Source organism: Leuresthes tenuis, unplaced genomic scaffold (assembly GCF_036924035.1).
Source record: "Leuresthes tenuis unplaced genomic scaffold, fLeuTen1.0.hap1 SCAF_21, whole genome shotgun sequence".
NCBI lineage: Eukaryota > Metazoa > Chordata > Actinopteri > Atheriniformes > Atherinopsidae > Leuresthes > Leuresthes tenuis.
The window spans coordinates 13,386,970-13,401,679 of NW_027325375.1; the positions used below are offsets into that span (position 1 = coordinate 13,386,970).

The following is a 14,710-nucleotide window of genomic DNA, read 5'->3' on the forward strand; positions in this document are numbered from 1 at the left end:
ACAAGAGCAGAGGAGAGCGCACCGTTCCCAGCGGCACTGCAGTCCCGGGTCGAGGCTTGGAGTGAACGGAGCAAGCTTCTTTTTCAACTCCTATTCTTAAAAATCCATTTAATATGTTGTCCTCGTATAGAGGACATATTAAACTGATAAGAACAGATACTACACTTGATCTTAGCCAAAAGGCCGAGAAGCGATAACTGTCCACTGTTTCAGGTCCGAGGGCCCTTGCTGGCACAATGCGCACTTGTAGCAGTGTTCTTTTTATGGCCATAGGTGGCCAGAGTGTCACGTTGCACCTCCGCCCACCCGCTGCACTGAGCACTCTTCAGCCCTTTTAAATGGTATAACTTTGCACTCCCGCATGCTCCAGCAAGCACCATTCAAGCAACAACTTTGCACTCCAGCTTCGAACATCGGCACAGTCGCAACAAGTAAGGCGACTCTACTCAGAGAAGTCACTCTGCAAAGTAGCAAGATTTTTTTTGCACAGACAGAAAAGGCTTCACCCGCAAAGGTAAAGCCTGCCAATAATAGAAACAACTCATTATTGCTGCTCTCCACGGAAGTCTTTAGTAAAAGGCGAAAGACTTGTATGTTATGAAGAGAAACCAGAGTACGATTATCCGTCACTGCGGGAGCAGGGCATCAGGCTAGTTGGTATAGCCACCTTCCCCATGGTGAGCTTTGCTTGGTTGAGACGCTTGACCCCCCCCCCTTGCTCCTCGGCTGACCAAGTAGGAACAATCGGGCCCTATTCGATGGCTGCCTTGTCTTTTACTCTATGCAAAAGACAAGGCAGCAACAAAAACACCACGAGAATCCCGTATTGAGGCTTTGTTCTGATCGCTCATTCGGTGTCGCGTTTCTTTCAAGCAATTCTCCCGGTTAGCCAACACTCGGCTCGCTCCCATAGCCGTGTTAAAGTCTACTTCGCATTCACTCTCTTTTCTCTGCAGACTCTTGGGATTTTATCTATAAAATGAATTCCTTCACTCAAACTATGTTAAAACTGCTTTGTCGTTCATATTTACCATGTCTAGAAAGATTTAAACAAAAAAAACAACGTTGTACTTTGCAGTAAAAGAAAGAGCAAATCTAAAGTTTCAGGAATCCGAGAATAAGCTTACTTTCATGAGTGCTTCACGATTTCGGATTTTGCTATAAAATGATTTCCTTCACTCAAACTAAATTAAAACTGCTAAACCGCTAATCTGTTACATGTAAGGCAGATGTCAAATTCACCGAAATAGGATATAAGGGTATTCGGCCAATTGAGCTGTAGCAGCTTCGGTAAAAGAGTATAAGTTGAAGAGTTTGTGAATAAAGGTGTGCGCACACATAGTGAGCTGTAGGAAAATAGGCAGGGAGCAATGCCGGCTGGGGTATATGTTCTTGTATGTTGTCTGACTGTTTGATTTGAATGTGTTGTGTAAGTGTCCTGTTGAATGTTTGGGCTTTGACACTTCACTGTGGTTGTTAACTGTGTGGTGTGTCCTGAAATGTTATATGTTTGGGCTGTGTGACATGCTTAATGCTTGTCAGTAGCTACCCACTTATTCATATATAGCAACTGACAACATAAGAAGTCTGGACATACTTTGATAGTAGTTGTAGAAGTATCCTTATTGATAATAGATAAACTAATTCATAGTGATAGAACAGTAGATGAACAGGTGCCTGCACGTCTCACGAAAATAAAATGGGTGTATGATTGCTGACGGCAGAGCAATACTGCCAAACTTATGAGTTCTTGTGGCAAACTTGATTCAGTGTCTTGACGTGTATACGCTGTTTCGCTGACTTGATTGTCACAAGAAACAAAGTGTGTTTGATAAGATCCGACCATTTTATTACGGGAGGATCAGTATGTATGGATTCTGATGTGACTGATAAACCCATTCGTATCTTAAGCATAATCTAATACGTGAGACAACGCCCTGGCACACAATCAAAAAAAAAAAGAGAGAGCGGTTTTGTGTCCCCACAGTCCATAATGTAGAAAAGAGAGAAAAAAGCCTTTCTGATTTGGTGTGTGTGCTCATAGTGCAGAGTGTAGAGAAAAGAGAGAAAAGAAAGCCGTTTTGGTGTCACGGGTGTTGTGACTTACACACACACATTTCTGAATTGAGAAAATAAATTATTTTAGAGGAAGCAGTAGAGTTTATATCCCACATTTGTTGATAGGCATTCATTTATTTCTTCACTTCTGATGAAGTTTCAACAATAAACAACAAACTTTGTATTATGAGAAAGAACCACTCATTCTTCAGGAATCCGAAAATAAGCACGAATTCGGATTCTCCTATAAAACGAATTAATTAACTCAAACCAAGTTAAGACTGCTTTGTCCTTCATATTTATTCATGTCTAATCAAGTTTCAACGATAAACAACGTTGTACTTTGTAGAATGAGAAAGAACTTCTTCAGCAATAAGCATCTCTCGACATATGACGAAATACAGATTTTGCTATAAAATTAATTTCTTCTATCAGCGTGACTTAAAACTGTTTGTCCTCCTTATTTATCCACTTCAAATCAAGTTTCAACAATTAAAAAAAAATTGTAGTTTGAGAAAGAACAACTTAATCTTCAGCAATCAGTATAAAAAGAGGGTAACAAAAGGTGCAAATGCCAACCATACATCACTAAAAGGTGGAGCGGAAGTATTCAGCTGCAAGTAGGTGTGAATGTTCGACCATAATTTGTAAAAAGTGGGTAAGAAAAGGTTCGAATGCCCGACTAAATATTAACATAAGCGGGAGGAGAGGTCTTCGGATGAGAGTGGGTGAGAATTTCCTACCATACAAGTATGGTGGAGAGGAAGCTGTGATTGGCCGACAATAGTAAAAAGCAGGTGAGAAAAGGTGCGAATGTCAAAACATACATGATCAAAACAGGGAGCGGAGGTGTTTGGCTGCGACAAGGTGTGAATGTCCACCCATAATTAATGAAAAACGGACAACAAGTAGGTTCGAATGCACAACCATACATCATCAAAAGCAGGAGTGGATGTGTTCGGCTTCAAGAAGGTATGAATGTCCATCAATAATTGCTATAAAACATGAAAGAAAATTTTCGAATATCAAACCGCACATAATCATAAGCGGGAGCGGAGGTGTTCCGCTGCAAGAAGGTGTGAATATCCACCCATAATTACTGAAAAATGGGTAAGAAAAGGTGCGAATGCCCAACCATACATCATCAAAAGCAGGAGTGGATGTGTTCGGCTACAAGAAGGTTTGAATGTCCGACCATAGTTTGTAAAAAGCGGGTAAGAACAGGTTTGTATGCCCGACTGTACACAATCAAAAGAGGGAGCGGAGTTGTTCAGCTACAAGAAGGTGTGAAAGTCCGACCATGGTTTGTAAAAAGCGGGTAAGAACAGGTTCGTATGCCCGAATATACACCATCAAATGCGGGAGCGGAGGTGTTCGGCTGTGAGTAGGTGTGAATCTCCAACCATAATTTCTGAAAAATGTGTTAGAAAAGGTAAGAATGCCGGTCCATACATCATCAAAAGCGGGAGAGGTGGTGTTCGGCTGCAAGTAGGTGTGAATGTCCAGCCATAATTACTCACAAATGGGTAAGAAAAGGTAGTATTGCCAGACCATACATGATCAAAACAGGGAGCGGAGGTGGTTAAGCTGCAAGAAGGTGTTAATGTCCGACTAAAGTTTGTAAAAAGCGGGTAAGAAAAGGTGCGAATGCCCGACAATGTATTATCAAAAGAGGGAGCGGAGGTTTTCGGCTGAAAGAAGGTCTGAATGTCCAACCATAATTTGTAAAAACCGGGGAAGAAAAGGTTAAAATACCCGACTGTACACAATCAAAAGAGGGAGCGGAGTTGTTCAGCAAAGAGAAGGTGTGAAAGTCCGACCATGGTTTGTAAAAAGCGGGTAAGAAAAGGTTCGTATGCCCGAATATACACTATCAAAACCGGAAGCGTAGGTGTTCAGCTGCAAGAAGGTGTGAACGTCCGACCAAAGTTTGTGAAAAAGCAGTTAAGAAAAGGTTCGAATATCTAACCAAACATAATCAAAAGCGGGAGCAGAGCTGTTCGACTGCAAGTAGGTGTGAATGTCAGAGAATAATTTGCAAAAAGCTGATGAGAAAGGGTGAGAAATCCCGACTATACACCATCAAATGCGGTAGCGGAGTTGTTCTGCTGTGAGTAGGTGTGATTCTCCAACTATAATTGCTGAAAAATGTGTTAGAAAAGGTAAGAATGCCGGTCCATACATAATCAAAAGCGAGAGAGGTTGTGTTCGGCTGCAAGTAGGTGTGAATGTCCAGCCATAATTACTCACAAACGGGTAAGAAAAGGTAGTATTGCCAGACCATATATGATCAAAACAGGGAGCGGAGGTGGTTCAGCTGCAAGGAGGTTTGAATGTCCGACTAAAGTTCAAATATATTAACAAAAGCGGGAGGAGAGGTCTTCGGATGAGAGTGGTTGAAAATTTCCGACCATAATGTATAAAATGCGGTGAAAAAAAGGTGTGATAGAACACTAAAAGGTGGAGCGGAAGTGTTCGGCTGCAAGAAGGTGTGAATGTCCGACTATATTTGGTGAAAAGCAGGTGAAGCAAGGTCTGAATGCCCAACCTTACATCATCAAAAGCGAGATCAGAGGTGTTTGGCTGCAAGAAGGCCATAGTTTGCCAAAAGCGGGTAAGGTGCGAATGTCCGACTAAATATCAACAAAATTTGGGGCGGAGGTCTTCGGATGCAAGTGGGTGTGAATATCCCACCATACAAGTATGGTGGAGAGGAAGCTGTGAATAGCCGACCATAGTTTGGAAAAAGCGGGTAAGAAAAGGTTTGAATGCCCGAACATACACCATCAAAAGAGGGAGCGGAGGTGTTCTGCTGTACGAAGGTGTGAATGTCCGACCATACTTGGTAAAAAGCGGGTAAGAAAAGGTTAAAATACCCGACTGTACACAATCAATAGCGGGAGCGGATGTGTTCGGCTACAAGAAGATGTGAAAGTCCGACCATGGTTTGTAAAAAGCGGGTAAGAAAAGGTGCGAATGTCCGACAATGTATGATCAAAAGAGAGAGCGGAGGTTTTCGGATACAAGAATGTTTGAATGTCCCACCATAGTTTGTAAAAAGCCGGTAAGAAAAGGTTCGAATGCCCGACTATACACCATCAAAAGCGGGAGCAGAGGTGTTCCGCTGTAAGACGGTGTGAATGTCCGACCATAGTTGGTAAAAAGCGGGTAAGAAAAGGTTAAAATACCCGACTGTACACAATCAATAGCGGGAGCGGAGTTGTTCGGCTACAAGAAGGTGTGAAAGTCCGACCATGGTTTGTAAAAACCGGGAAGAAAAGGCTCGAAAGCCCGAGTATTCACCATCAAAAGTGGGAGCGGAGGTGTTCAGCTGCAAGACGGTCTGAATGTCCATCAATAATTGCTTTAAAACAAGAAAGTAAATTTTCGAATATCAAACCGCACATGATCATAAGCGGGAGAGCTGGTGTTCGGCTGCAAGAAGGTGTGAATGTCCACCCATAATTCATGAAAAATGGGTAAAAAAAAAGGTGCGAATGCCTAACAATACATTATCAAAAGCAGGTGTGAATGTCAGATCATAATTTGTAAAAAGCTGATGAGAAAGGGTGAGAATGCCCGACTATACACCATCAAATGCGGGAGCGGAGGTGTTCGGCTCTGAGTAGGTGTGAATGTCCGACCATAATTGCTGAAGAATGTGTTAGAAAAGGTAAGAATGCTGGACCATACATCATCAAAAGCGGGAGAGGTGGTGTTCGGCTGCAAAAAGGTGTGACTGTTCGACTAAAGTTTGTAAAAAGTGGGTAAGACAAGGTGCGAATGCCTGACAATGTATGATCAAAAGCGGGAGCGGAGGTGTTCAGCTGCAAGAAGGTCTACATGTCCATCAATAATTGCTAGAAAACATGAAAGAAACTTTTCGAAAATCAAACCGCACATGATCATAAGTGGGATAGGAGGTGTTCAGCTGCAAGGTGTGAATGTCCACCCATAATTCCTGAAAAATGGGCAAAAAAAAGGTGTGAATGCCCAACCATACATCATCAAAAGCAGGAGTGGAAGTGTTCGGCTACAAGAAGGTGTGAACGTCCAACCAAAATATGTAAAAAGAAGTTAAGAAAAGGTTCGAATATCCAACCAAACATAATCAAAAGCGGGAGCAGAGCTGTTCGACTGCAAGTAGGTGTGAATGTCAGATCATAATTTGCAAAAAGCTGATGAGAAAGGGTGAGAATGCCCGACTATACATCATCAAATGCGGGAGCGGAGTTGTTCGGCTGTGAGTAGGTGTGAATCTCCGACCATAATCTCTGAAAAATGTGTTAGAAAAGGTAAAAATGCCGGTCCATACATCATCAAAAGCGAGAGAGGTTGTGTTCGACTGCAAGTAGGTGTGAATGTCCAGCCATAATTACTCACAAACGGGTAAGAAAAGGTAGTAGCCAGACCATATATGATCAAAACAGGGAGCGGAGGTGGTTCAGCTTCAAGAAGGTTTGAATGTCAAACTAAAGTTCAAATATATTAACAAAAGCGGGAGGAGAGGTCTTCGGATGAGAGTGGTTGAAAATTTCCAACCATAATGTATAAAATGCGGTGAAAAAAAAGGTGTGATAGAACACTAAAAGGTGGAGCGGAAGTGTTCGGCTGCAAGAAGGTGTGAATGTCCGACTATATTTGGTGAAAAGCAGGTGAAGCAAGGTCTGAATGCCCAACCTTACATCATCAAAAGCAAGATCAGAGTTGTTTGGCTGCAAGAAGGCCATAGTTTGCCAAAAGCGGGTAAGGTGCGAATGTCCGACTAAATATCAACAAAATTTGGGGCGAAGGTCTTCGGATGCAAGTGGGTGTGAATATCCCACCATACAAGTATGGTGGAGAGGAAACTGTGAATAGCCGACCATAGTTTGGAAAAAGCGGGTAAGAAAAGGTTTGAATGCCCGAACATACACCATCAAAAGAGGGAGCGGAGGTGTTCCGCTGTACGAAGGTGTGAATGTCCAACCATACTTGATAAAAAGCGGGTAAGAAAAGGTTAATATACCCGACTGTACACAATCAATAGCGGGAGTGGATGTGTTCGGCTACAAGAAGGTGTGACAGTCCGACCATGGTTTGTAAAAAGCGGGTAAGAAAAGGTGCGAATGTCCGACAATGTATGATCAAAAGAGAGAGCGGAGGTTTTCGGATACACGAAAGTTTGAATGTCCTACCATAGTTTGTAAATAGCGGGTAAGAAAAGGTTCGAATGCCCGACTATACACCATAAAAAGCGGGAGCGGAGGTGTTCCGCTGTAAGACGGTGTGAATGTCCAACAATAGTTGGTAAAAAGCGGGTAAGAAAAGGTTAAAATACCCGACTGTACAAAATCAATAGCGGGAGCGGAGTTGTTCGGCTACAAGAAGGTGTGAAAGTCCGACCATGGTTTGTAAAAAGCAGTTAAGAAAAGTTTCGAATATCCAACCAAACATAATCAAAAGCGGGAGCAGAGCTGTTCGACTGCAAGTAGGTGTGAATGTCCAGCCATAATTACTCACAAACGGGGGAAGAAAAGGTAGTATTGCCAGACCATACATGATCAAAACAGGGAGCGGAGGTTCAGCTGCAAGGTGTGAATGTCTGACTATAGTTTGTAAAAAGCGGGTAAGAAAAGGTGCGAATGCCCGACAATGTATGATCAAAAGAGAGAGCGGAGGTGTTCGGCTGCAAGGTCTGAATATCCAACCATAATTTGTAAAAACCGGGTAAGAAAAGGCTCGAAAGCCCGACTATACATCATCAAAAGCGGGAGCGGAGGTGTTCAGCTTCAAGAAGGTGTAAATGTTCGACTAAAGTTTGTAAAAAGCTGGTAAGACAAGGAGCGATGTCCCGACATTGTATGATCAAAAGCGGGAGCGGAGGTGTCCAGCTTTGAGTAGGTGTGAATGTCTGCCCATAATTGCTGAAAAACGTGTTAGAAAAGGTAAGAATACTGGACCATACATCATCAAAAGCGGGAGAGGTGGTGTTCGGCTGCAAGAAGGTGTGAAAGTCCGACAATGGTTTGTAAAAAGCGGGTAATAAAAGGTTCGAATGCCCGAATATACATCATCAAAAGCGGAAGCGGAGGTGTTCGGATGCAAGAAGGTGTGAACGTCCGACCAAAGTTTTTAAAAAGCAGTGAAAAGCGAGAAAAAGCTTTTCGTGAGTTCTGCATGATTTGGGATTTTGCTTATAAAATGCATTACTTCACTCAAACTATGTTAAAACTGATTTGTCCTTCATTTTTACCATGTCTAGAAAGATTTAAACAAAAAAAACAACGTTGTACTTTGCAGTAAAAGAAAGAGCAAATCTAAAGTTTCAGGAATCCGAGTATAAGCCTGCTTTCATGAGTTCTGCACGATTTCGGATTTTGCTATAAAATGAATTGCTTTGCTCAAACCAAGTTAAAACTGCTTTGTCCTTCCATATTCATCAATGTCTAGATCGACTTCAACAAAGAAAAACATTGGACTTTGCAGTAGAAGAAGTTGAAATCCATCTACACATTGATAAATATGAAGGACAAAGCAGTTCCCACTTGCCCATAAGAAAATAAGCTTATTCTCGGATTCCTGATCCTTCAGTTTTGCTCTTTCTTCTACTGCAAAATACAATGTTGTTCTTTGTTGAAGTCGATCTAGACATTGATAAATATGAATGAAAAAGCAGTTTTAACTTGGTTTGAGTGAATGAATTCATTTTATACATAAAATCCGAAATCGTGCAGAACTCATGAAAATAAGCTTATTCTCGGATTCCTAAAACTTTTGATTGGCTCTTTCTTTTACTGCAAAGTACAACGTTGTTTTTTTGTTTAAATCTATCGAGACATTGATAAATATGAAGGTAAAAGCCGTTTTAACATAGTTTGAGTGAAGGAATTGATTTTATAGATAAAATCCCAAATCATGCAGAACTCCTCAAAAGGGGCGTATGGCTTAATCACAAGTGTGGCTCTTTCTCATTCAGGGTAGTATGAGGAAGTTTATGCTTGAAATATATGTAGAAATGGGTACATATGAAGGACAAAGCAGTGTTAACTTAGTTTGAGTGAATGAATTCATTTTATACATAAAATCCGAAATCGTGCAGAACTCATGAAAATAAGCTTATTCTCGGATTCCTAAAACTTTTGATTGGCTCTTTCTTTTACTGCAAAGTACAACGTTGTTTTTTTGTTTAAATCTATCGAGACATTGATAAATATGAAGGTAAAAGCCGTTTTAACATAGTTTGAGTGAAGGAATTGATTTTATAGATAAAATCCCAAATCATGCAGAACTCCTCAAAAGGGGCGTATGGCTTAATCACAAGTGTGGCTCTTTCTCATTCAGGGTAGTATGAGGAAGTTTATGCTTGAAATATATGTAGAAATGGGTACATATGAAGGACAAAGCAGTGTTAACTTAGTTTGAGTGAAGGAATTCATTTTATACATAAAATCCGAAATCGTGCAGAACGTATGAAAAGAAGCTTATTCTCGGATTCCTGATCCTTCAGTTTTGCTCTTTCTTCTACTGCAAAATACAATGTTGTTCTTTCTTGAAGTCGATCTAGACATTGATAAATATGAAGGTAAAAGCCGTTTTAACATAGTTTGAGTGAAGGAATTAATTTTATAGATAAAATCCCAAACCACGCAGAGCTCCTCAAAAGGGGTGTATGGCTTAATCACAAGTGTGGCTCTTTCTCATTCAGGGTAGTATGAGGAAGTTTATGCTTGAAATATATGTAGAAATGGGTACATATGAAGGACAAAGCAGTGTTAACTTAGTTTGCGTGAAGGAATTCATTTTATACATAAAATCCGAAATCGTGCAGAACTCATGAAAATAAGCTTATTCTCGGATTCCTAAAACTTTTGATTTGCACTTTCTTTTACTGCAAGGTACAACGTTGTTTTTTGTTGAAATCTATCTAGACATTGATAAATACCAGCCGAAACTCTGCTGCCGCTTTTGATAATTTATGGTTGGGCATTCTTACCTTTTCTTACCCGCTTTTTAACAAATTATGATCTTACATTCACACCTACTTGCAGTCGAACACCTTCTCATCCACTTATGATCATGTGCGGTTGGGCTTTCGCACCTTTTCTTACCCATTTTTCAGTAATTATGGGTGGACATTCACACCTTCTTGCAGCCGAAAACCTCCGCTCCTCTTTTGATCATACATTGTCGGGCATTCACACCTTGTCATACCCGCATTTTACAAACTTTAGTCGGACATTCAAACCTTCTTGCAGCTGAACCACCTCCGCTCCCTGTTTTGATCATATATGGTCTGGCAATAGTACCTTTTCTTACCCGTTTGTGAGTAATTATGGCTGGACATTCACACCTACTTGCAGCCGAACACAACCTCTCCCGCTTTTGATGATATATGATCCGGCATTCTTACCTTTTCTAACACATTTTTCAGCAATTATGGTCGGACATTCACACCTACTCACAGACGAACACCTCCGCTCCCACATTTGATAGTGTATAGTCAGGCATTCTCACCCTTTCTCAACAGCTTTTTGCAAATTATGATCTGATATTCACACCTACTTGCAGTCGAACAGCTCTGCTCCCGCTTTTGATTATGTTTGGTTGGATATTCGAACATTTTCTTAACTGCTTTTTACATATTTTGGTCGGACGTTCACACCGTCTTGCAGCCGAACACCTCCGCTTCCGCTTTTGATGGTATATAGTCGGGCATTCGAGCCTTTTCTTACCCGCCTATTACTTACTATGGTTGGACATTCAAACCTTCTTGTAGCTGAACACATCCGCTCCTGCTTTTGATGATGTATGATTTGGCATTCGCACCTTTTCTTACCCATTTTTCAGTAATTTTTGGTTTGACATTCAGACCTTATTGCACCTGAACACCTCTGCTCCCGCTTTTAATGGTGTATAGTCGGACTTTCGAGCCTTTTCTTCCCCGATTTTTACAAATTGTGGTTGGACATTCAGACCTTGCAGCCGAAAACCTCCGCTCCCTCTTTTGATCATACATTGTCGGGCATTCGCCCCTTGTCTTACACGGTTTTTACAAACTTTAGTCAGACATTCACACCTTGCAGCTGAACCACCTCCATTCCCTGTTTTGATCATGTGTGGTCTGGAAATACTACCTTTTCTTCCCCCGTTTGTGAGTAGTTATGGCTGGACATTCACACCTACTTGCAGCCGAAAAACTGCCTCTCCCGCTTTTGATGATGTATTGTCCGGCATTCTAGTCTTTTCTATCACATTTTTCAGCAATTATGATCTGACATTCACGCCTACTTGCAGTCGAACAGCTCTGCTCCCGCTTTTGATTATGTTCGGTTGGATATTCAAACCTTTTCTTAACTGCTTTTTACAAACTTTGGTCGGACGTTCACACCTTCTTGCAGCCGAACACCTCCGCTTCCGCTTTTGATGGTATATATTCGGGTATTCGAACCTTCTCTTACCCGCTTTTTACAAACCATGGTTGGACTTTCATACCTTCTTGTAGCTGAACAACTCCACTCCTGCTTTTGATGATGTATGGTTGGACATTCGCATCTTTTCCTGCCCATTTTTCAGTAATTATGGGTGGATATTCACACCTTCTTGCAGCTGAACACCTCCTCTCCCGCTAATGATCATGTAAGGTTTGATATTCGAAAATTTTCTTTCATGTTTTAAAGCAATTATTAATGGACATTCACACCTACTTGCAGTCGAACAGCTCTGCTCCCGCTTTTGATTATGTTTGGTTAGATATTCGAACCTTTTCTTAACTGCTTTTTCACAAACTTTGGTCGGACGTTCACACCTTCTTGCAGCCGAACACCTACGCTTCCGGTTTTGATAGTGTATATTCGGGCATACGAACCTTTTCTTACCCGCTTTTTACAAACCATGGTCGGACTTTCACACCTTCTCTTAGCTGAACAACTCCGCTCCCTCTTTTGATTGTGTACAGTCGGGTATTTTAACCTTTTCTTACCCGCTTTTTACCAACTATGATCGGACATTCACACCGTCTTACAGCGGAACACCTCCGCTACCTCTTTTGATGGTGTATGTTCGGGCATTCGAACCTTTTCTTACCCGCTTTTTAAAACCAGGGTCGGACTTTCACACCTTTTAGTAGCCGAACAACTCCGCTCCCGCTATTGATTGTGTACAGTCGGGTATTTTAACCTTTTCTTACCCGCTTTTTACCAACTATGGTCGGACATTCACACCGTCTTACAGCGGAACACCTCCGCTCCCTCTTTTGATGGTGTATGTTCGGGCATTCGAACCTTTTCTTCCCCGGTTTTTACAAAATTATTGTAGGACATTCAGACCTTCTTGCAGCTGAACACCTCCGCTCCCGCTTTTGATGATGTATAGTCGGGCTTTCGAGGCTTTTCTTCCCCGGTTTTTACAAAATTATTGTTGGACATTCAGACCTTCTTGCAGCCGAAAACCTCCGCTCCCTCTTTTGATGGTGTATGTTCGGGCATTCGAACCTTTTCTTACCCGCATTTTACGAACTATGGTCGGACATTCAAACCTTCTTTTAGCCGAACACATCCACTCCTGCTTTTGATGATGTATGGTTGAGCATTCGCACCTTTTCTTACCCATTTTTTACAAACTATGGTCGGACATTCACATCTTCTTGCAGCTGAACACCTCCTCTCCCGCTTATGATGATGTGTGGATTGATATTCGAAAATTTTCTTTCATGTTTTCTAGCAATTATTGATGGACATTCAGACCTTCTTGCAGCTGAACACCTCCGCTCCCGCTTTTGATGATGTATAGTCGGGCTTTCGAGCCTTTTCTTCCCCGGTTTTACAAAATTATTGTTGGACATTCAGACCTTCTTGCAGCCGAAAACCTCCGCTCCCTCTTTTGATCATACATTGTCGGGCATTCGCACCTTTTCTTACCCGCTTTTTACAATTCATGGTCGGACTTTCACACCTTTTAGTAGCGGAACAACTCTGCTCCCGCTATTGATTGCGTACAATAGGGTATTTTAACCTTTTCTTACCTGCTTTTTGCCAATTGTGGTTGGACATTCACACCTTCTTACAGCGGAACACCTCCGCTCCCTCCTTTGATGGTGTATGTTCGGGCATTCGAACCTTTTCTTACCCGCTTTTTACAAACTATGGTCAGACATTCAAACCTTCTTGTAGCCGAACACATCCACTCCTGCTTTTGATGATGGGTATTCAAACCTACTTGTTGCCCGCTTTTCATTAATTATGGGTGGACATACACACCTTGTCGCAGCCAAACACCTCCGCTCCCTGTTAGGATCATGTATGGTTGGTTATTCGTACCTTTTCTTACCCATTTTGCAGTAATTATGGGTGGACATTCACACCTTCTTGCATTTGAACACCTCCTCTCCCGCTTATGATCATGTGCGGTTTGATATTCGAAAATTCTCTTCCATGTTTTCTAGCAATTATTGATGGACATTCAGACCTTCTTGCAGCTGAACACCTCCGCTCCAGCTGTTGATGGTGTATAGTCGGGCTTTCGAGCCTTTTCTTCCCAGATTTTTACAAAATATGGATGGACATTCAGACCTTGTTTCAGCCGAAAACCTCCGCTTCCTCTTTTGATCATACATTGTCGGGCATTCGCACCTTTTCTTACCCGCTTTTTACAAACCATGGTCGGACTTTCACACCTTTTAGTAGCGGAACAACTCTGCTCCCGCTATTGATTGTGTACAATCGGGTATTTTAACCTTTTCTTACCTGCTTTTTGCCAACTATGGTCGGACATTCACACCTTCTTACAGCGGAATACCTCCGCTCCCTCCTTTGATGGTGTATGTTCGGGCATTCGAACCTTTTCTTACCCGCTTTTTACAAACTATGGTCAGACATTCACACCTTCTTGCAGCCGAACACTTCCGCTCTACCTTTTAGTGTTCTATGGGGTATTCACACCTTTTTTTTCACCGCATTTTATAGATTATGGTTGTAAATTCTCACCCACTCTTATCCGAAGACCTCTCCTCCTACTTTGGTTAATATATAGTCGGGCATTCGAACCTTTTCTTACCCGCTTTTTACAAATTATGGTCGAACATTCACACCTACTTGCAGCCGAACACCTCCGCTCCCGCTTTTGATGGTGTATAGTCGGGCTTTCGAGCCTTTTCTTCCCCGGTTTTTACAAATTATGGTTGGACATTCAGACCTTGCAGCCGAAAACCTCCGCTCCCTCTTTTGATCATACATTGTCAGGCATTCGCACCTACTTGCAGCCGAATACTTCCGCTCCACCTTTTAGTGATGTATGGTTGACTTTTGCACCTTTTCTTACCCTTTCTTACCCTACTGATTGCTTAAGATTAAGTTGTTTTTTCTCAAACTACAACATTTTTTTAATTGTTGAAACTTGATTTGAAGTGGATAAATAAGGAGGACATACAGTTTTAAGTCAGGCTGATAGAAGGAATTAATTTTATAGCAAAATCTGTATTTCGTCATATGTCGAGAGATGCTTATTGCTGAAGAAGTTCTTTCTCATTCTACAAAGTACAACGTTGTTTATCGTTGAAACTTGATTAGACATGAATAAATATGAAGGACAAAGCAGTCTTAACTTGGTTAGAGTTAAGGAATTCGTTTTATAGGAGAATCCGAATTCGTGCATAACTCGTAAAATAGAGCTTATT

General features: G+C 41.6%; 2 non-coding genes across 2 annotated transcripts; both read right to left on the minus strand.

Moving 5' to 3' along the window:
- Positions 1 to 11: 11 nt before the first annotated feature.
- Positions 12 to 195, minus strand: LOC140280528 (U2 spliceosomal RNA). The gene has a single exon (XR_011909487.1). It is a non-coding gene; the product is annotated as a U2 spliceosomal RNA (small nuclear RNA).
- A 308-nt stretch (positions 196 to 503) lies between these two features.
- On the minus strand, positions 504 to 617 carry LOC140280599 (U5 spliceosomal RNA). Its single transcript, XR_011909540.1, has one exon. It is a non-coding gene; the product is annotated as a U5 spliceosomal RNA (small nuclear RNA).
- Between the last annotated feature and the right edge of the window lie 14,093 nt (positions 618 to 14,710).